The 20,908-nt window shown below is 48.9% G+C and overlaps 1 pseudogene; it reads right to left on the bottom strand.

Annotated features, from left to right (window-relative positions):
• LOC117722704 (Y-box-binding protein 3 pseudogene) overlaps positions 1–16,414 on the bottom strand; it is a 72,005-nt pseudogene extending 55,591 nt beyond the window's left edge.
• Between the last annotated feature and the right edge of the window lie 4,494 nt (positions 16,415–20,908).

Raw genomic sequence — 20,908 nt, 5'->3', positions numbered from 1 at the left:
CCGGATGCCCTTCTGTCTTCTCCACTCTCTTGATGGTTTTCTGTTCTCCCATCTCTCTGGATGCCCTTCTGACCTCTCACCTCTCTGCATGCCCTTCTGTACTCTCCTCTCTCCTCTCTGTGGATGCCCTTCTGTTCTCCCCTCTCTCTGGATTCCCTTTTTGTCTTCTCCTCTCTCTGGATGCCCTTCTGTTCTCTAATTTCTCTAGATGCCCTTCTGTCCTCTATTCTCTATGGATGCCTTTATGTTCTCTCGTCTCTCCGGATGCCCTTCTGTCCTCTCCTCTCTCTGGATACCCTTCTGTATTCTCCTCTCTCTGGATGCACTTCTGTCTTCTACTCTCTCCCGATGACCTTCTTTTCTCTCCTTTCTGCTGATGCCCTTCTGTCTTCTTCTATTTCTGGATGCCCTTCTGTTCTCTGGTCTCTCTAGTTGCCCTTCTGTCCTCTCCTCTCTCTGGATACCCTTCTGTTCTCTCCTATCTCCGGATGCCCTTCTGTCTTCTGCTCTCTCTGGATGGCTTTCTATTCTCTCCTATCTCTGGATGCCCTTCTGTCCTCTCTTATCTCTGGATGCCCTTCTGCTCTCTCCTCTCTGTGGATGCCCTTCTATCCTCTCCTCTCTCTGGATGCACTTCTGTCTTCTCCTCTCTCTGGATGTGCTTCTGTCTTCTCCTCTCTCCTGATGCCCTTCTGTTCTCTCCTCTTTTCTGATGCTCTTCTGCTCTCTCCTTATCCTGGATGCCCTTCTGTCCTCTCCTCTCTGTGGATGCTCTTCTGTTCTCCCCTCTCTCTGGATTCTCTTCTGTCTTCTCCACTCTCTGGATGCCCTTCAGTACTTGCCCCTCTGTAGATGAACTTCTGTCCTCACCTCTCTCTGGATGCCCTTCTGTTCTCTCCTCTTTCTGGAAGTCCTTCTGTTCTCTCCTCTATCTTGATGCCCTCCTGTCTTCTCCTGTCTCTGTGTGGCCTTCTTTACTCTTTTTTGTGGATACCCTTCTTTCCTCTCCTCTCTCTGTATGCCTTTCTGCTCTCTCTTCTCTCTGGAGGCCATTCTGTCCACTCCTCTTCCGTATGCCCTTCTGTCTTCTGTATCTCCCAATGCCCTTTTGGCTTCTCCTCTTTCTGGATGCCCTACTGTTCTCTGCTGACTCTAGATGCCCTTCTGTCCTCTCCTCTCTCTGGATGCCCTTCTGTCTTCTCCTCTCTCTGGATGCCCTTCTGTTCTCTCCTCTCTCTGGATTCCCTTCTGTCTTCTCTTCGCTCTGGATTCCCTTCTGTTCTCTCCTCTTTCTGAAAGCCTTTCTGTTCTCTCCTCTATCTTGATGCCCTCCTGTCTTCTCCTGTCTCTGTATGGCCTTCTGTACTCTTTTCTGTGGATACCCTTCTTTCCTCTCCTCTCTCTGTATGCCCTTCTGCTCTCTCTTCCCTCTGGAGGCCATTCTGTCCTCTCCTCTCCCCGTATGCCCTTCTGTCTTCTCCTATCTCCCAATGCCCTTCTGTCTTCTCCTCTTTCTGGATGCCCTACTGTTTTCTGCTGACTCTATGCCCTTCTGTCCTCTCCTCTCTCTGGATGCCCTTCTGTCTTCTCCGCTCTGTAAATGCCCTTCTGTTCTCCCCTCTCTCTGGATTTTCTTTTTGTCTTCTATTCTCTCTGGATGCTTTTCTGTTCTTTCATCTCTTTAGATGCCCTTCTGTCCTCTATTCTCTCTGGATGCCTTTATGTTCCCTCGTCTCTCTGGATGCCCTTCTGTCCTCTCCTCTCTCTGGATTCCCTCCTGTCTTCTCCTCCCTCTGGATGCCCTTCTGACTTCTCCTCTCCCCCGAAACCCTTCTGTTCTCTCCCTCTACTGATGCCTTTCTGTCTTCTCCTATATCTGGATGCCCTTCTGTTCTCTGGTCTCTCTAGTTGCCCTTCTTTCCTCTCCTCTCTCTAGATGCCCTTCTGTCTTCTCCTCTCTCTGGATGGGTTTCTGTTCTCTCCTCTCTCTGTATACCCTTCTGTCCTCTCCTATATCTGGATGCCCTTCTGCTCTCTCCTCTCTTCCGATACCCTTCTGTTTTCTCCTCTCTCTGGATGCCATTCTATCCTATCCTCTCTCTGGATGCCCTTCGGTCTTCTCCTCTCTCTGGATGCTCTTCTGTTCTCTCATCTATCTGGATTCCCTGTTTGTCTTCTCCTCTCTCTGGATGACCTTCTGTCATCTCCTCTCTCTTGATGCCCTTCTGTCTTTTCCTCTCTCCTGATGCACTTCTGTTCTCTCCTCTCTTCCGATGCCCTTCTGTCTTCTCCTCTCTCTGGATGCCCTACAATTATTCCTCAAGCTGGATTCCCTTCTGTCTTCTCCTCTCTCTGGATGTCCTCCTATTCTCTCCTCTCACTGGATGTCCTTCTGTCCTCTCCTCTCTCTGGATGCCCTTCTGTGTTTTCCTCTCTCCAGATGCCTTTCTGTCCTCATCTCTCTATGGATGCCCTACTGTCTTCTCCTTTTTCTGGATGCCCTTTTGTTCTCTGCTCTCTCTAGATTCCCTTCTGTCCTCTCCTCTCTCTGGATGCCCTTTTGTTCTCTTCTCTTTCCAGATGCCCTTCTGTCCTCTCCTCTCTCTGGATTCTCTTTTAACTCTGGGTACCAATCTGTCTTCACCTCTCTCTGGATGGCCTTCTGTCATCTTCTCCATCTGGATGTCTCTCTCTCTTCTCTTTCCGAATGCGCTTCTGTTCTCTACGCTCTCTGGATGCCCTTCTGTATTCTACTGTCTCTGGATGCCCTACAATTCTCTTTTAACACTGGGTACCATTCTGTCTTCACCTCTCTCTGGATGCCCTTCTGTTCTCTCCTCTCACTGGAAGCCCTTCTGTCCTCTCCTCTCTCTGGATGCCCTTCTGTCTTCTCCTCTCTCTGGATGCCCTACTGTCCTCTTTTATCTCTGGGTGCCCTTCTGCTCTCTCCTTTCTGTGGATACCCTTCTGTCGTCTCCTCTCTCTGGATAAACTACTTTTCTCTCCTCTTTCTGGATTCTCTTCTGTTCTCTCATCTCACTGGATGCCCTTCTGTTCTCTTCTCTCTCAGGAAGCCCTTCTGTTCTCTCCTCTCTCTGGATGCCCTTCTGTCCTCTCTTCTCTCTAGATGCCCTTCTGTTCTCTCCTCTCTCTGAATGCCCTTTTGTTCTCTTCTCTTTCTGGATGCCCTTTGTCCTCTCCTCTCTCCAGATGCCCTTCTGTTCTCTCCTCTCTTTGGAACCCTACAATTTTCTCCTCAATCTGGATTCCCTTCTGTCTTCTCCTCTCTCTGGATGGCCTTCTGTTCTCTCCTCTCACTGGATGCCCTTCTGTCCTCTACTCTCTCCGGATGCCCTTCTGTCTTTTCCTCTCTGGATGCCATTCTGTCCACTTCTCTCTCTGGTTTCCCTACTGTCTTCTCCTCTTTCTGGGTGCCCTTGTGTTCTCTGCTCTCTCTAGATGCCCTTCTGTCCTCTCTTCTCTCTGCATGCCTTTCTGATCTCTCCTCATTCTGTATTCTTTTCTGTTCTCTCCTCTTTTTGGATTCCCTTATGTCTTCTAATTTCTCTGGATGCCCTTCTGTTCTCTCCTCTTTCTGGATGCCCTTCTGTCTTCTCTTGTCTCTTTATGGCCTTCTGAACTCTTTTCTGTGGATGCCGTTTTTTCCTCTCCTCTCAATGGATGCCCTTCTGCTCTCTTTTTTCAGTGGATGCCCTTTTGTCCTCTCCTCTCTCTAAATGCCCTTCTGTATTTTCCTCTCTGTGGATGCCCTTCTGTTCTCCCCCTCTCTCTGGATTCCCTTCTTGTCTTCTCCTCTCTCTGGATGCCCTTCTGTTCTCTCATCTCTCTAGATGCCCTTTTGTCCTCTATTCTCTCTGGATGCCTTTATGTTCTCTCATCTCTCTGGATGCCCTTCTGTCCTCTCCTCTCTCTGGATGCACTTCTGTCTTCTCTTCTCTCTGGATGCCCTTCTGTCTTCTCCTCTCTCCCGATGCCCTTCTGTTCTCTCCTCTCTACTGATGCCCTTCTGTCTTTGCCTATTTCTGGATGCCATTCTGTTCTCTCGTCTCTAGTTGCCCTTCTGTCATCTCCTCTCACTGGATGCCCTTCTGTCTTCTCCTCTCTCTGGATTCCCTTCTGTCATCTTCTCCATCTGGATGCCTCTCTCTTCTCTTTCCGAATGCCTTTCTGTTCTCTACGCTCTCTGGATGCCCTTCTGTATTCTGCTGTCTCTGGATGCCCTACAATCCTCTTTTAACTCTGGGTACCATTCTGTCTTCACCTCTCTCTGGATGCCCTTCTGTCATCTTATCCATCTGGATGCCTCTCTCTTCTCTTTCCGAATGCCCTTCTGTTCTCTACGCTCTTTGGATGCCCTTCTGTATTCTGCTGTCTCTGGATACTCTACAATTCTCTTTTAACTCTGGGTACCATTCTGTCTTCACCTCTCTCTGGATGCCCTTCTGTTCTCTCCTCTCACTGGAAGCCCTTCTGTCCTCTCCTCTCTATTGGAAGCCCTTCTTTCTTCTCCTCTCTCTGGATGCCCTTCTGCCCTCTTCTGCCTCTAGATGCCCTTATGTTCTCTCCTCTCATTGGATTCCCTTCTGTCTTCTTGTCTCTCTGGATTCCCTGCTGTCTTCTCCTCTCTCTGGATGCCCTTTTGTCTTCTCCTCTCTCTGGATGGCTTCCTGTTCTCTCCCCTCTCTCTGGATGCCCTTCTGTTCTCTCCTATCTCTGGTTGGCCTTCTGTCTTCTCCTCTCTCTGGATGGCTTCCTGTTCTCTTATCTCTCTGGATGCCCTTCTGTCCTCTCCTCTTTCTGGATACCCTTCTGTTCTCTCCTCTTTCCCGATGCCCTTCTGTTCTCTCCTCTCACTGGAACCCTACAATTCTCTCCTCACTCTGGATTCCCTTCTGTCTTCTCCTCTCTCTGGATGCCTTTCTGTTCTCTCCTTAATCTGCATGCCCTTCTGTCCTCTCCTCTCTCAGGATGCCCTTCTGTCCTCTTCTCTCTCTGGATGTCCTTCAGTCTTCTGCTCCCTTTGGATGCCCTTCTGTTCTATCCACTCTCTGGATTCTCTTCTGTTCTCTCATTTATCTGGATGGCCTTGTGTTCTCTCCTCTCTCTTGATGCCCTTGTGTCATCTCCTCTCTCTGGATGCCCTTCTGTCTTCTCCTTTCTCTGGATGCCTTTCTGTTCTCTCCTCTCTCTTGATGCCCTTCTGCCCTCTCCTCTCTCTGGATACCCTTCTGTTCTCGCCTCTTTCTGGATGTCCTTCTGTTCTCTCCTCTCCCTGGATGTCCTTCTGTCCTCTCCTCTCAATGGACACCCTTCTGCTCTCTCATTTCTCTGGATGCCTTTCTGACCTCTCGTCTCTCTGGATGCCCTTCTGTCTTCTCCTCACTGTGGATGCCCTTCTGTTCTCCCCTCTCTCTGGATTCCCTTTTTGTCTTCTTCTCTCTCTGGATGCCCTTCTGTTCTCTCATCTCTCTAGATGCCCTTCTGTCCTCTATTCTCTCTGGATGCCTTTATGTTCTCTCATCTCTCCGGATGCCCTTCTGTCCTCTCCTCTCTCTGGATGCCCTTCTGTCTTCTGCTCTCTTTGGATGCCCTTCTGTCTTCTCCTCTCTCCCGATGCCCTTCTGTTCTCTCCTCTCTACTGATGCCCTTCTGTCTTCTCCTATATCTGGATGCCATTCTGTTCTCTGGACTTTCTAGTTACCCTTTTTCCTCTGTTGTCTCTGGATGCCCTTCTGTCCTCTCCTATCTTTGGATGGCCTTCTCTCTTATCCTCTTTCTGGATGGCTTTATGTTCTCTCCTCTCTCTGGATGCCCTTCTGTCCTTTCCTACATCTGGATGCCCTTCTGCTCTCTCCTCTCTCTGGATGCTGTTCTGTTCTCTCCTCTCTCTGAATGCTCTTCTGTCTTTTCCTCTCTCTGGATGCCATTCTGCTCTCTCCTCTCTCTGGATACTCTTATGTTGTCTCCTCTCTCCAGAAGCCCTTCTTTCTTCTCCTCTCTCTGGATGCCCTTCTGCTCTCTTCTCCCTCTGGATTCTCTTCTGTTCTCTCCTCTCATTGGATTCCCTTCTGTCTTCTCCTCTCTCTGGATGCCCTGCTGTCCTCTCCTCTCTATGGATACCCTTCTGTCATCTCCTCTCGCTGGATGGCTTCCTGTTCTCTGTTCTCTCTCAGGCTGCCCTTCTGTCCTCTCCTATCTCTGGTTGGCCTTCTGTCTTCTCCTCTCTCTGGATGGCTTCCTGTTCTCTTATATCTCTGGATGCCCTTCTGACCTCTCCTCTTTCTGGATGCCCTTCTGTTCTCTCCTCTCTCCCAATGCCCTTCTCATCTCTCCTCTCTCTCTGGAACCCTACAATTCTCTCCTCACTCTGGATCCTCTTCTGTCTTCTCCTCTCTCTGGATGCCTTTCTGTTCTCTCCTCTCACTGGATGCCCTTCTGTCCTCTCCTCTCTCCGGATGGCCTTCTGTCCTCTTCTCTCTCTGGATGTCCTTCAGTCTTCTGCTCCCTTTGGATGCCCTTCTGTTCTATCCACTCTCTGGATTCTCTTCTGTTCTCTCATCTATCTGGATGGCCTTGTGTTCTCTCCTCTCTCTTGATGCCCTTGTGTCATCTCCTCTCTCTGGATGCCCTTCTGTCTTCTCCTTTCTTTGGATGTCTTTCTGTTCTCTCCTCTCTCTTGATGCCCTTCTGCCTTCTCCTCTCTCTGGATACCCTTCTGTTCTCTCCTCTTTCTGGATGTCCTTCTGTTCTCTCCTCTCCCTGGAGGCCCTTCTGTCCTCTCCTCTCAATGGACACCCTTTTGCTCTCTCTTTTCTCTGGATGCCCTTCTGTATGCCCTTCGGTCTTCTCCTCTCTCTGGATGCCCTTCTGTCTTCTTATCTCTCTGGATGCCCTTCTGTTCTCTCCTCTCTCAGTATGCCCTTTTGTCCTCTCCTCTCTCTGGAGGCCCTTCTGTTCTCTTCTTTCTCCAGATGCCCATTTGTCTCCTCTTTCTCTCTCTCTGGATGCCTTTCTGTTCTGTCCTCACTCTGAATGCTCTTCTGTTCTCTACTTTCTCTGGATACTCTTCTGTTCTCTCCTCTCTCTGGAGGCCCTTCTTTTCAATCCTCTCTCTGGATGGTCTTCTGTCCTCTCCTCTCTCTGAATGACTTTCTGGTTTCTACTCTCTCTTGATGCCCTTCGGTTCTCTCCTCTCTCTGGATTCCCTTCTGATTTGTCATCTCTCAAGATGCCCGTCTGTCCTCGCCTCACACTCTGGATGCTCTTCTGTTCTCTCCTCTCTCCTGATGCCCTATTGTTCTCTACTCTCTCGGGATGCCCTGTTACCTCTCCTCTCTCTGGATGACCTTCTGTACTCTCCTCTCTGTAGATTTGTTTCTGCCTTCTCCTTTCTCCTGATGCCCTTCTGTCCTCTCCTTTTTCTGGATGCTCTAGTGTACTCTCCTCTGACTGTATGCCCTTCTGTTCTCTCCTCGCTCCGGATGCCCTTTTGTTCTCTAATCTCTCTGTATGACTTTCTGGCTTTTCCTCTCTGGATGCCCTTCTGTTCTCTACTCTCACTAGCTGTTCATCTGTTCTCTACAATCTCAGGATGCCCTACTGTCCTCTACTCTCTCTGGATGCTCTTCTGTACTCTTCTCTGTGTGGATGCCCTTCTGTTCTCTCCTCTCCCTGGATGCCCTTCGCTCTTCTCCTCTCTCTGGATGCCCTTCTGTATTCTCCTCTATTTGGATGCCCTTCTGTTCTCTTTTCTCTCTGGATGCTCTTCTGTTCTCTTCTTTCTCCAGAGGCCAATCTGTTTCTTCTCTCTCTGGATGCCATTCTCTTCTCTCCTCTCTCTTGATGGCCTTCTGTTCTGTCCTCACTCCCCATGCCCTACTGTACTCTACACTGTACGGATGCCTTTCTGTCCTGTTCTCTATCTGGATGCCCTTCTGTACTCTCCTTTCTCAGAAAGCTCTTCTGTCTTCTTCTCTCTATGGATGCCCGTCAGTCTTCTCCTCTCTCTGGATGCCCTTCTGTTCTCCCCTCTCTCTGTATGCCCTTCGGTCTTCTCTTCTCCTTGGATGCCCTTCTGTCTTCTCCTCTCTCTGGATGCCCTTCTTTCCTCTCTTCTCTCCGGATGCCCATTTGTCTTCTCCTCTCTCGGGATGCCCTTCTGTCCTCTCCTTTCTTTGGATGCCCTTCTTACTCTCTTTTCTCTGCATGACTTTCTGTCTACTCCTCTCTCTGGATGCCCTTCTGTTCTCTTCTTTCTCCAGATGCCTATCTGTCTCCTCTTTCTCTCTCTCTGGATGCCCTTCTGTTCTCTCCTCTCTCTGGATGTCCTTCGGTCTTCTCCTCTCTCTGGATGCCCTTCTGTCTTCTCATCTCTCTGGATGCCCATCTGTACTGTCCTTTCTCTGTGTGACTTTCTGTCTTCTCCTCTCTCTGGATGCCCTTCTGTACTCTCCCTTCTCTGTATGACTTTCTGTCTTCTCCTCTCTCTTGATGCCCTTCTGTTCTCTCCTTTCCCTAGATGCTCTTCTGTTCCTTCCACTCTCAGGATGTTCTTCTGTCCTCTACTCTCTCTGGATGCCCTTCTGTTCTCTCCTCTCTCCATATGCTAATCTGTCTCCTCCTCTCTCTGGATGCTTTTCTGTACTCTCCTCTCACTGGATGCTTTTCTGTCCTCTCCTTTCTCTGGATACTTTTCTGTTCTCTCCTCTCTCTTGATGCCCTTCTGTTCTCTCCCCGCTCTGGATTTTGTTTGTCCTCTCCTCTCCCTGATTGACCTTCTGTATTCTTTTCTCTCTGGATGCCCTTCGTTCTTCTCCTCTCTCCAGATGCCCTTCTGTCTTCTCCTCTCTCTGGATGTCATTCGGTTTTCTCCTCTCTCTCTGGATGCCCTTCTGTCCTCTCCTCTCTCTGGATGCTCTTCTGTTCATTATTTTCTCAGGATGCCCATTTTTCTTCTCCTCTCTCTGGATGCCCTTCTGTTCTCTCATCTCTCATGATGCCCTTCTGTCCTCTCCTCTCTCTGGATTCCCTTCTGTTCTCTTCCTTCTCCAGATGCCAATCTGTCTTCACCTCTCTCTGGATGCCCTTCTGTTCTCTCCTCTCTGGATGCTATTTTGTCCTCTCCTTTCTCTGGATACTCTTCTGTTCTCTCCTCTCACTGGATGGCCTTCTGTTCTCTCCTTTCTCCGGATGCCCTACTATTCTCTACGCTATCTGAATGCCCTTCTCTCCTCTCCTCTCTCTGGATTCCCTTCTGTACTCTCCTTTCTCTGTATGACTTTCTGTCTTCTCCTCTCTCTGGACTCCCTTCTGTTCTCTCCTCTCCCTAGAATTTCTTCTGTTCTTTCCGCTCTCAGTATTCCCTTCTGTCCTCTACTCTCTCTGAAAGCCCTTCTGTTCTCTCCTCTCTCTGGATACCAATCTGTCTTCTCCTCTCTCTGGATGTTCTCCTGTACTGTCCTATCACTTAATGCATTTCTGTCTTCTCCTCTCTCCAGATGCCCTTCTGTCCTCTCCTCTTTCTGGATGCTCTTCTATACTCTCTTCTGTCTGGATGCCCTTCTGTTCTCTCCTCTCTATGGATGCCCTTCTGTCTTCTCTCTCTGGATGCCCTTCTTTTCTCTTCTTTCTCCAGATGCAAATCTGTCTTCTCCTCTCTCTGGATGCCCTACTGTTCTCTTCTTTCTCCAGATGCCCATCTGTCTCCTCTTTCTCTCATTCAGGATGGCCTTCTGTTCTCTCCTCTCTCTGGATGCTCTTCTGTTCTCTACTTTCTCTGGATACTCTTCTGTTCTCTCCTCTCTCTAGATGCCCTTCTGTTCTCTCCTCTTCCTAGATGTTCTTCTGTTCTCTCCACTCTCAGAATGTTCTTCTGTCCTCTACTCTCTCTGGATGCCCTTCTATTCTCTCCTCTCTCCAGATGCCAATCTGTATTCTCCTCTCTTTGGATGCGCTTGTGTACTCTTCTCTCACTGGATGCTCTTCTGTCCTCTACTTTCTCTGGATACGCATCTGTTCTCTCCTCTCTCTGGATGCCCTTCTTTTCCCTCCTCTCTCGGGATGGTCTTCTGTCCTCTCCTCTCTCTGGATACCCTTCTGTCTTCTTATCTCTCTCTGGAAGCCTTCTGTCCTCTCCTCTCTCTGGATGCCCTTCTGTTCTCTCCTCTCTCTGCCTGCCCTTCCATCATCTCCTTCCTCTGTATGACCTTCTGTCTTCTCCTCTCTCAGGATGCCCTTCTGTCCTCTCCTCTCTCTGGGTGGACTTCTTCCTCTCCTCTCTCTGGATGACTTTCTGTCTTTTATTCTCTCTGGATGCCCTTCTGTTCTCTCCTCCCTCTAGATTCCCTTGTGATTTGTCCTCTTTCAAGATGCCCTTCTGTCCCTTCCTCACACTCTAGATGCCCTTCTGTTCTCTCCTCTTTCCGGATGCCCTATTGTTCTCTACTCTCTCCGGATGCCCTTCTGTCTTCTCCTCTCTCCAGATGCCCTTCTGTCTTCTCCTCTCTCTGGATGCTCTTCTGTTCTCTCCTCTCTCTGCATGCCCTTCAGTCTTCTCCTCTCTCTGGATGCCCTTCTGTCCTCTTCTCTCTCTAGATGCCCATTTGTCTTCTCCTCTCTTGGAATGCCCTTCTGTCCCCTGCTTTCTCTGGATGCCCTTCTGTACTCTCCTTTCTCTGTATGACCTTCTGTCTTCTCCTCTCTCCGGATGCCCTTCTGTTCTCTCCTCTCCCTGGATGCCCTTCTGTTATCTCCTCTCTCAGGATGCCCTTCTGTCATCTCCTCTCTCTGGATGCCCTTCTCTTCTCTTCTTTCTCCAGATGACCATCTGTCTCCTATTTCTCTATCTCTGGATTCCCTTCTGTCTTCTCCTCTCTCCAGATGACCTTCTGTCCTCATCTCCCCCTGGATGCCCTTCTGTTCTCCTCTTTCTCTTTATGCCCTTCTGTCTTCTCCTCTCCCCAGATGCCCTTCTGTCCTCTCTTCTCTCTGGATGTTTTTCTATCTTCTCCTCTCTCTGGATGCTTTTCTATCCTCTCCTCTTTCTGGATGGTCTTCTGTTGTCTTTTCTTCTGGATGCCCTTTTGTTCTCACCTCCCTCTGAATGCCCTTCTGTCCCCCCTCTCTCTAAATGCCCTTCTGTCCTCTCCTCTCACTGGAGGCCTTTCTGTTCACTCCTCTCTCTGGATGCCCTTCTGTTCTTTCTTCTCTATGGATGTTCTTCTGTATTCTTCTCTCTCTGGATGCCCTTTTGTCTTCTCCTCTCTCCGAATGCCCTTCTGTCGTCTGCTCTGTCTGGATGCCCTTCTATCTTCCCCTTTTTTCTAGATGACATTCTGTCCTCTCCTCTCTCTGGATTTTTTTTCTGTCATCTCCTCTCTTTGCATTCCCTTCTCTCCTGTCCTCTCTTTGGATGGTCTTCTGTTTTCTTTTTTCTGTATGCCCTTTTGTTCTCACATCTCTCGAATGCCCTTCTGTCCCCTTCATTCTAAATGCTTTTCTGTCCTCTCGTCTAACTACAGGCCATTCTGTTCACTCCTCTCTCCAGATGTCCTTCCGTTCTATCCTCTCTCTGCATGCCCTTCAGTCCACTCCTCTCTCTGGATGTTTTTCTGGCTTCTCCTCTCTGGATGTTCTTCTGTCCTCTCCTCTTACTTTATGCTCTTCTGTATTCTCGAGTCTATGGATGCACTTCTGTTCTCTCCTCTCTCTCTAGATGCCCTTCTGTCCTGTCCTCTCTCTGGATGTCCTTCTGTGTTCTTCTCTCTCTGGATGCCCTTCTGCTCTCTCCTCTCTCTGGATGCACTTCTGTCTTCTCCTCTCTCTGGTTGCCTTTCTGTCCTCTCCTCTCCCTGTATGCCCTTGTGTTCTCTACTGTCTCCAGATGCCTCTTTGTTCTCTCCTCTCTCTGTATGGCCTTCTGTTCTCTCCTATCTCTGGATGCCCTTCTTTCCTCTCCTCTATCTGGATGCCCTTCTGTCCTCTCCTCTCTCTGGATGCCTTTCTGTTCTCTCCAGATGCCCTTCTGTCTTCTCTTCTCTCTGGTTGCCTTTCTGTCCTCTCCTCACTCTCTGGACGCCCTTCTCTTCTATCCTTTCTCTGGATGCCCTTCTGTACTATACTCTCTCTGGATGTTTTTCTGTCTTCTCCGCTCTCTGGATGCCCTTCTGTCCACTCCTTTCTCTGGATTCACTTCTGTCTTCTCCTCTCTCTGGATGCACTTCTGTTCTATCCTCTCTCTGGATGCCCTTCTGTCCTCTCTACTCTCTGGATGGTTTTCTGTCTTCTCCCCTTTATGGATGCCCTTCTGTTCTCTCCTCCCTCTGGATGCCCTTCTGTCCTCTCCTCTCTCTGGATGCCCTTTTGTACTCTTCTCTCTCTGGATGCCCTTTTGTACTCTTCTCTCTCTAGATGCCCTTCTTTCCTCTCATCTCTCTGGATACCCTTTTGTTCTCTTCTCTCTGTTGATGCCCTTCTATCCTCTCTTCTTTCTGGATGCTATTATGTCTTCTCCTCTCCCCTGATGCCCTTCTGTTTTCTCCTCTCTCTGGATGGCGATCTATCTTCTCTCTCTGGGTGCCCTTCTGTTCTCTCCTCTCTCTAGATGCCCTTCTGTCTTCTCCTCTATTCAGATGCCTTTCTGTTCTCTCCTCACTTGTTTATGCCCTTCTGACTTCCCCTCTCTCAGGATGTTTTCTGTTCTGTTTTCTGTATGCTCTTCTGTACTCTCCTCTCTCTGGATGCCCATTGGTCCTCTCCTCTTTCTGGATTCTCTTGTGTTCTCTTCTCTTTTTGAATACCCTCTGTTCTCTCCTCTCTCTGGATGCCCATCTGTTCTCTCCTTTCTCTAGATGCCCTTTTGTCCTCTTTTCTTTTCTCTCTGGATGCCCTCTGTCTTCTCTCTCTGGAGGCCATTCTATCCTCACCTTTTTCAGGATGACCTTCTGTCCTCTATCTCTCTGGATGACTTCTGTTCTCTCCTCTCTCCAGATGTCCTTCTCTTCTCAATTTTTTTCCGGATTCCCTTCAGTCCTCATTTCTCTCTGGATTCCCTTCTGTCTTCTTTTCTCTGAGGATGACCTTCTGTCCTCAGCTCTCTCTGGATGCCCTTATGTTCTCTCTTTTCTCTGGATGCCCTTCTGTCCTCTGCTCCCTCTGGATGCCCTTTTGTACTCCTCTCTCTCTGAATGTTTTTCTGTCTTCTCCTCTGTGGGGAAGAAATCTCGCGGTCGGGGGAGGGAGTCCAGCAGCAGGGTCTCAGGTTGGTCCAGCATCAGGGTCCCAGGCCGGCTTCCCACATCACCAGCGGAGGGTCCCACATTCACTCAGCTGTCGGTGGGCGGGCCGGCGGCTGTATCTGCAAGGTTCCAGGGTTCCAAAAGCTGGGAATCAGGCAGAGAGACCATGCGACATGTGGAGTCCGGTTTTCCAAAGCTTTATTGTTCAAGACATGGTTAATGGATGTAAGTGGTACACGCTTCCCCCAAACCCCCAAAAGTCAGGGGATACCAATGTTATAGGGAAGGGAGAAAGGGGAGGGAATAACTTAATTATCTACACCCCTGGCCTTTTGATAATTCATTAATATTTAAATCTCTGGAGGTGGAGACTTGTTAATCAAGCCCTCTACCTGTGTCCTACATGACTAAATGTGGCAGGTTAAATGAAGTTACCTCATCCAAGGCCCCAAATCCCACCCTCTTTTGTTTCATAAAAAGAGGGGTGGCTCTGTATCATCTGTAATCTGTAAGGTGTAGGTTAATGAGAGATGTGGACCCTGTGGATTAGTCTGAAATCTGGGAGCATGGGAAGATAATTCCCGTCCCTGACAGGCAATGTCCTGTTGGGTCCCCCATCTATCTCAAACCCAGTGCTGTATCAAGGGGGGCTAGGAACAGAGCTGAACATCCTACTGTCCCTCAAAGGGTCTCCGGGGTTCAAAGCTCATTCAACCAGGCTATGTCTAAACCATCTCTTCATGGCCCAACATCTCAGTCTTTTTTACTGAAAATTTTGGATGAGGTGGTCAAAAGAAAACACTATGTAGGCCAGAGGGTGTAGCATAACTAAGTCAAGGGTAATGGGAATTGAGGGTAGAGTTTGGAAGTCAGGGAATCATTGAAACAATTGAATACAGGTTGTACAGTTTGAGGGTAATGACATCTGATTAATCTAAATAGACATTATGTTTTCCTCACTAACATGTAACTTTAGCTATGTGACTTTGGCAAAAAAGATCATTTGTAGCTGGAAGGTCTGGATCTGTCTTCTGTAGTGAGCGTCTCTGGGCTCTGGCATGCATCTCTGGAGCCTGGTGTGGGTCTCTAGATCTCAGCATGTTTTGGGGTCTTCAGTCAGATGAGATGGCTGGAAGAAGGCAGCTTGGCATGTTCCAGGAGGTGGCGCTGTCACTGCATCTCAGCATGTCTCTGGAGTCTGCAGTCAGATGAGGTGGCTGGGAGAAAGCAACTTGGCATCTCAGGCAGGTTCCAGAGGATGGCTGGACTCTGTTGGATCTGTGGGTATACCTGTAGGATAATCACAGTAGGGAAGCAGCATCTCTGGCAGGGAGATGTCTGTAGGCTGGATACTGAGCATTAAATTGCTTGGGAACAAGCACCTTATGGCCTGTCATTAAGATCCTGGAAAAGCAAAGGTGTTTGAGGAAATTTAGACTTAGAAGGTATCTTGGATAGCTGAGGGAGAAAAACAATGTTAATTTTGTATCTGGGATTGGCAGCAACAGTTTGCCTGTAAAAGAAATTAGTTGTTAATTAAGACTCAAGAAATGGTGATCAGCACGTTGACTTAACTGTGGAAGGAAATTAGATGGGTTTTAAACCTTGAAGAAATTATAAAGGTTGAAAAAATAATGTTGGACATATATCACGAACATTAGAGAGAAAAGGCAGCATTAAAAATAAAAAAATAACAAAATTTTGGTTGAAAAACACAAGCATTGTTGCTCTAGGTGTTCCTGTTAGAAAGAAAAGGAAACGTTTAAAATTTTTGGTTGAAAAACAGGAACGTTTGTTGCAGGTCCTCCTGTTGGGGAGAAGCAGTTGGGAGGGGCCTTTCTCTGCCATGTGGCGTCTGGGTGCTCTGGCAGAGAGGACCTGTATTCCACCTTTCTTTTTATTAGAAATTTTAATTGTAGAGAAGGATCAAAAGGCTAACTTGAGGAAAGTTTATAGGGAGAGACACATAGGCTTGATAGGAGAGCCAAGAGTCAGAGAGTGAAAGGCTATACAAATCTCTCACCTAAGGAAGGAGTCCTAGGAGGGTCACAGAGCAGGCACTGTGACTTGAAAGACAGCTGTTGTCAGTGAAGGAGCCCTCTCTGTGGAGCTGGGGGATGGGCAAAGTGGAGGCTAGGGGGTCGCCGCCATCTTGCCCTTGAGCTGGAAAGCACATGGAGAGGGAGAGACAGACAGAGAGAAAGAGGAGGAAGAGTTAAAGTAGAGAAGTTGACCAGGAACACATGGAGAAAGAGTGGGGCCTAGTCTTTTGAACTAGGCAGGAGCTAGTGGTAGCTAAAAATTAGAAGAAGCTAACAAGGAACACGTGGAGAAAGAGGGGGGAGACAGAAAAAAGCCTGCCTAGTTTTGTGAACTAGGCTGGGGATTACTCACTGTCCTGGAGTTTCTCGGAGAGGTTTTCTGTGGGCAATAACTGGGGGGAACACTCTTGGAGCTGGCTCTACGACCTGTAGCTGGCTCTACCACCTGTAGGGAACGATATGGGCTCGTGCGTGGGTGAGTGGGTCCCCTGCAGAACCTTGGGCGGTAGGTTGGATTCCGGTGGACCAGGAGTTGTGTTCCCTCGGGGACTCCATCTTTCATCTGTCTAATCTCACCAGCATTATGGGAAGGTCCAGGGCGCCTGCCATATCGGTGATGATCAGCAGCATAGCGGCTCCCTTCTACTGGAACTCCATCTGGGCCAGTCACATTTGTTGCTTTAGGACCCCCTTTTCCTGCAACCACATCAAACTCTACAATTTCTCCCTCCCCACACTGTGCAGATACTTGTGTGGGATTATTCTTCTTGATGGCAGTCTGGTGTACAAACACATCTTCTTTGGTTTCATTTCGGTTTATAAATCCATATCCATTTCTGATGTTGATCCATTTGACAGTGCCAACGACTTTGGTGGCGAGAACTTTTTTCTCCATGTCCTCGCTGCCCACAGGAGCTGATGAGGCTGGGGCGGGTCTTGGGGCTGTGTCTCTGCCGGGGCTCCCCTCAAGGAGTGCAGTGGGCGCTGGGGCCTGGGGCGTGCCGCTGGCCGCCGGGCTCTTAGGCGCGGGGTCCGGGGGTGCCGCGGCCAGCACATCGTCCACGGCCTGCGGGGGAGCGTGGTGCAGCTGGTGGTGGCCTCGTCCGCCTTGCTCATGCTGCCTCTCTGCTCTCTCCGGGCACCTCGGTGGTGGTTGGCGGTGGTTAGTGCTGTGGCGGTCGAGGCGGCCAGCTCGCTCTCAGGGAGAGGACTGAAGGGCATCCAGAGAGAGGAGATTACTCTACTCTTTCTAGATGTTTTTCTGTCTTCTCCTCTATCTGGGTGCCCTTCTGTCCTCTCCTTTCTCTGGATGCCCTTCTGTCTTCTCCTCTCTCTGGATGCCCTTCTGTTCTATCCTTTCTCCAAATGCCCTTCTGTACTCTACTCTCTCTGGATGTTTTTCTGTCTTCTCCTTTTGATGCCCTTCTGTACTCTCCTCTCTCTGCATCCCCTTCGGTCCTCTCCTCTTTCTGGATTCTCTTGTGTTCTCTCCTCTCTTGGATGCCCTTCTGTTCTCCCCTCTCAAAGGATGCCCATCTGTTCTCTCCTATCTCCGGATGCCCTTCTGTACTCTTTTTCTCTGGATGCCCTCTGTTTTCTCACTCTGGAGGCAATTCTATCCTCACCTCTCTCAGGAAAACCTTCTGTCCTCTATCTCTCTGGATGACATTCTGATCTCTCCTATCTTCAGATGCCCTTTTCTTCTCTACTTACTCTGGATGCCGTTCTGTTCTCTCCTCTCTCTGGATTCCCTTCTGTGTTCTCCTCTCTCCAGATACCCTTCTGTCCTCACCTCTCTCTGGATGCCGTTCTGTCCTCTCCTCACTCTGGATGCCCTTCTGTACTCTTCTCTCTCTCTGGATGCCCTTCTGTGTTCTCCTCTCTCCAGATGCCCTTCTGTCATCTCCTCTTTCTGGATGTCCTTCTGTTCTATCCTTTCTCTGGATGCCCTTCTGTACTCTACTCTCTCTAGATGTTTTTCTGTCTTCTCTCTCTGGATGCCCTTCTGTCCTATCCTTTCAATGGATGCCCTTCTGTCTTCTCCTCTCTCAGGATGCACTTCTGTTCTATCCTCTCTCCGGATGCCCTTCTGTCCTATCTTCCCTCTGGATGTTTTTCTGTCTTCTCCCCTCGATGGATGCCCTTCTGTTCTTGCCTCTCTCTGGATGCCCTTCTGTCCTCTCCTCTCTCTGGATGGTCTTCTTTTTACTCCTCTTTCTGTATGCCATTCTGTTCTCTCCTCTCTCTAAATGCCCTTTTGTCTTCTTCTCTCTATGGTTGCCCTTCTGTTCACTTTTCTCTCTGGATGCCCTCTTGTCCTCTCCTCTCTCTGGATTCCCTTCTTTCCTCTTCTTCCTCTGGATGTCCTTGTGTCTTCTCCTCTATCCAGATTCCTTTCTGTACTCACCTCACTTGTTTATACCCTTCTGACTTCTCATCTCTCTGCATGCCCTTCTGTATTCTCCTCTCCTTGGATGCCCTTCTTTCTTCTCCTCTCTCTGTATGCCCTTCTGTACTCTCCTCTTTCTGGATGCCCTTTTGTACTCTTCTCTCTCTGGATGCCCTTCTGTCTTCTCCTCTCTCTGGATGCCCTTGTGTCTTCTCATCTCTCTGGTTGCCTTTCTGTAATATCCTCTTTCTGGTAGCCTTTCTGTCCTCTCCTCTCTCCAGATGGCCTTCTGTTCTATCCTTTCTCAGAATGCCCTTCTGTACTCTCCTCTCTCTGGAAGTTTTTTTGTCTTCTCCTCACTTTGATGCCCTTCTGTATTCTCCTCTCTCTGGATGCCCTTCTGTCCTCTCCTTTCAATGGATGCCCTTCTGTCTTCTCGTCTCTCTGGATGCACTTCTGTTCTATCCTCTCTCTGGATGCCCTTCTGTCCTCTCCTCTCTCTGGATGTTTTTCTGTCTCCTCCCCTCTATGGATGCCCTTCTGTTCTCACCTCTCTCTGGATACCCTTCTGTCTTCTACTCTCTCTGGATGCCCTTCTGTCCTCTCCTCTCTCTGGATGGTCTTCTTTTTACTCCTCTTTCTGTATGCCATTCTGTTCTCTCCTCTCTCTAAATGCCCTTTTGTCTTCTCATCTCTATGGTTGCCCTTCTGTTCACTTCTCTCTCTAGATTCCCTCTTGTCCTCTCCTCTCTCTGGATTCCCTTTTTTCTTCTTCTTCCTCTGGATGCCCTTCTGTCTTCTCCTCTATCCAGATTCCTTTCTGTACTCACCTCACATGTTTATGCCCTTCTGACTTCTCCTCTCTCTGCATGCCCTTCTGTTCTCTCCTCTCCTTGGATGCCCTTCTTTCTTCTCCTCTCTCTGTATGATCTTCTGTACTCTCCTCTTTCTGGATGCCCTTTTGTACTCTTCTCTCTTGGGATGCCCTTCTGTCTTCTCCTCTCTCCAGATGCCCTTGTGTCTTCTCATCTCTCTGGTTGACTTTCTGTAATCTCCTCTCTCTGGTAGCCTTTCTGTCCTCTCCTCTTTCTGGATGCCCTTCTGTTCTATCCTTTCTCCGGATGCCCTTCTGGACTCTACTCTCTCTGGAAGTTTTTTTGTCTTCTCCTCCCTTTGATGACCTTCTGTCTTCTCATCTCTCTGGATGCCCTTCTGTCCTCTCCTTTCAATGGATGCCCTTCTGTCTTCTTCTCTCTCTGGATGCACTTCTGTTCTATCCTCTCTCCAGATGCCCTTTTGTCCTCTCCTCTCTCTGGATGTTTTTTCTCTCCTCCCTTCTATGGATGCCCTTCTCTTCTCGCCTCTCTCTGGATGCCCTTCTGTATTCTTCTCTCTATGGACCCCTTCTGTCCTCTCCTCTCTCTGGATGGTCTTCTTTTTACTCCTTTTTCTGTTTGCCATTCTCTTCTCTCCTCTCTCTAATTGCCCTTTTGTCTTCTCCTCTCTATGGTTGCCCTTCTGTTCTCTTCTCTCTATGGATACCCTTTTGTCCTCTCCTCTCTCTGTATTCCCTTCTGTCATCTTCTTCATAAGGATGCCCTTCTGTTCTCTCCTCTCCTTGTATGCCCCTTTTCTTCTCTCTCTGTATGCCCTTCTGTACTCTCCTCTTTCTGGATGCCCTTCTGTACTCTGCTCTCTCTTGATGCCCTTCTGTCTTCTCCTCTCTCCAGATGCCCTTCTATCTTCTCCTCTCTCTGGTGGCCTTTCTGTAATCTCCTCTCCCTGGTAGCCTTTCTGTCCTCTCTTCTCTCTGGATGCCCTTCTGTTTTACCCTTTCTCCGAATGCCCTTCTGTACTCTACTCTCTCTGGAAGTTTTTCTGTCTTCTCCTCCCTTTGATGCCCTTCTGTCCTCTCCTCTCTATGGATGCCCTCCTGTCTTCTCCTTTCTCTGGATGCACTTCTGTTCTATCCTATCTCCAGATGCCCTTCTGTCCTCTCCTCTCTCTTGATGTTTTTCTGTCTTATCCCCTCTATGGATGCCCTTCTATTCTATCATTTCTCCGAATGCCCTTCTGTCCTCTCTTCTCTCTGGATGCCCTTCTGTCCTCTCCTCTCTCTGGATTCCCTTCTGTCCTCTTCTTCCTCTGAATGCCCTTCTGTCTTCTCCTCTATCTGGATTCCTTTCTGTTCTCACCTCACTTGTTTATGCCCTTCTGACTTCTCCTCTCTCTGAATGCCCTTCTGTTCTCTCCTCTCCTTGGATGCCTTTCTGTTCTCTCCTCTCCTTGGATGCCCTTCTTTCTTCTTCTCTCTTTGGATGCCCTTCTGTTCTCTCATCTCTCCAGATGACAATCTGTTCTCTCCTTTCTCTGGATGCCCTTCTGTCCTCTTCTCTCTCTGGATGCCCTCTGTAGTCTCACTCTGGAGGCCATTCTATCCTCACCTCTTTCAGGATGACCTTCTGTCCTCTATCTCTCTGGATGAGTTTCTGTTCTCTCCTCTCTCCAGATGCCCTTCTGTTCTCAACTTTTTCTGGATGCCCTTCTGTCCTCGTTTCGCTCTGGATTCCCTTCTGTTTTCTCCTCTCTCCGAATGCCCTTCTGTCATCACCTCTCTTTGGAAGCCCTTCTTTTCTCTCCTCTCTCTGGATGCCCATCTGTTCTCTCCTTTTCCAGAATCCCTTCTGTCCTCTTTTCTCTCTGGATGCCCTTTGTCTTCTTGCTCTGGTACACATTCTGTCCTCACCTCTCTCAGGATGACTTTCTGTTCTCTCCTTTCTCTGGATGCCCTTCTTTATTCTCTTCTCTCTGTATGCCCTTCTGTATTCTCCTCTCTCTGGATGCTCATCGGTCCTCTCCTCTTTCTGGATTCTTTTGTGTTCTCTCCTATCTCTGGATGCCCTTCTGTTCTCTCCTCTCTCCAGATGCCCATCGGTTCTTTCCTTTCTCTGGATGCCCTTCAGTCCTCTTTTCTCTCTGGATACCCTCTGTCTTCTCTCTCTGGAGGACACTCTATCCTCACCTCTCTCAGGATGATCTTCTGTCCTCTATTTCTCTGGATGACCTTCTGTTCTCTCCTCTCTCTAGAAGCCCTTCTATTCTCAATTTTTTCTGGATGCCCTTCTGTCTTCTCCTCTCTCTGGATGCCCTTCTGTCCTCACCTCTCTCTGGATGCCATTCTGTTCTCTCCTGTCTTTGCATGTCCTTCTGTCCTCTCCTAT

Source organism: Arvicanthis niloticus, chromosome 17 (genome assembly GCF_011762505.2).
Source record: "Arvicanthis niloticus isolate mArvNil1 chromosome 17, mArvNil1.pat.X, whole genome shotgun sequence".
NCBI classification, from domain to species: Eukaryota; Metazoa; Chordata; class Mammalia; order Rodentia; family Muridae; genus Arvicanthis; species Arvicanthis niloticus.
Note: the sequence above shows the minus strand (reverse complement) of the source record. Positions and strands in the feature narration are given on the sequence as shown.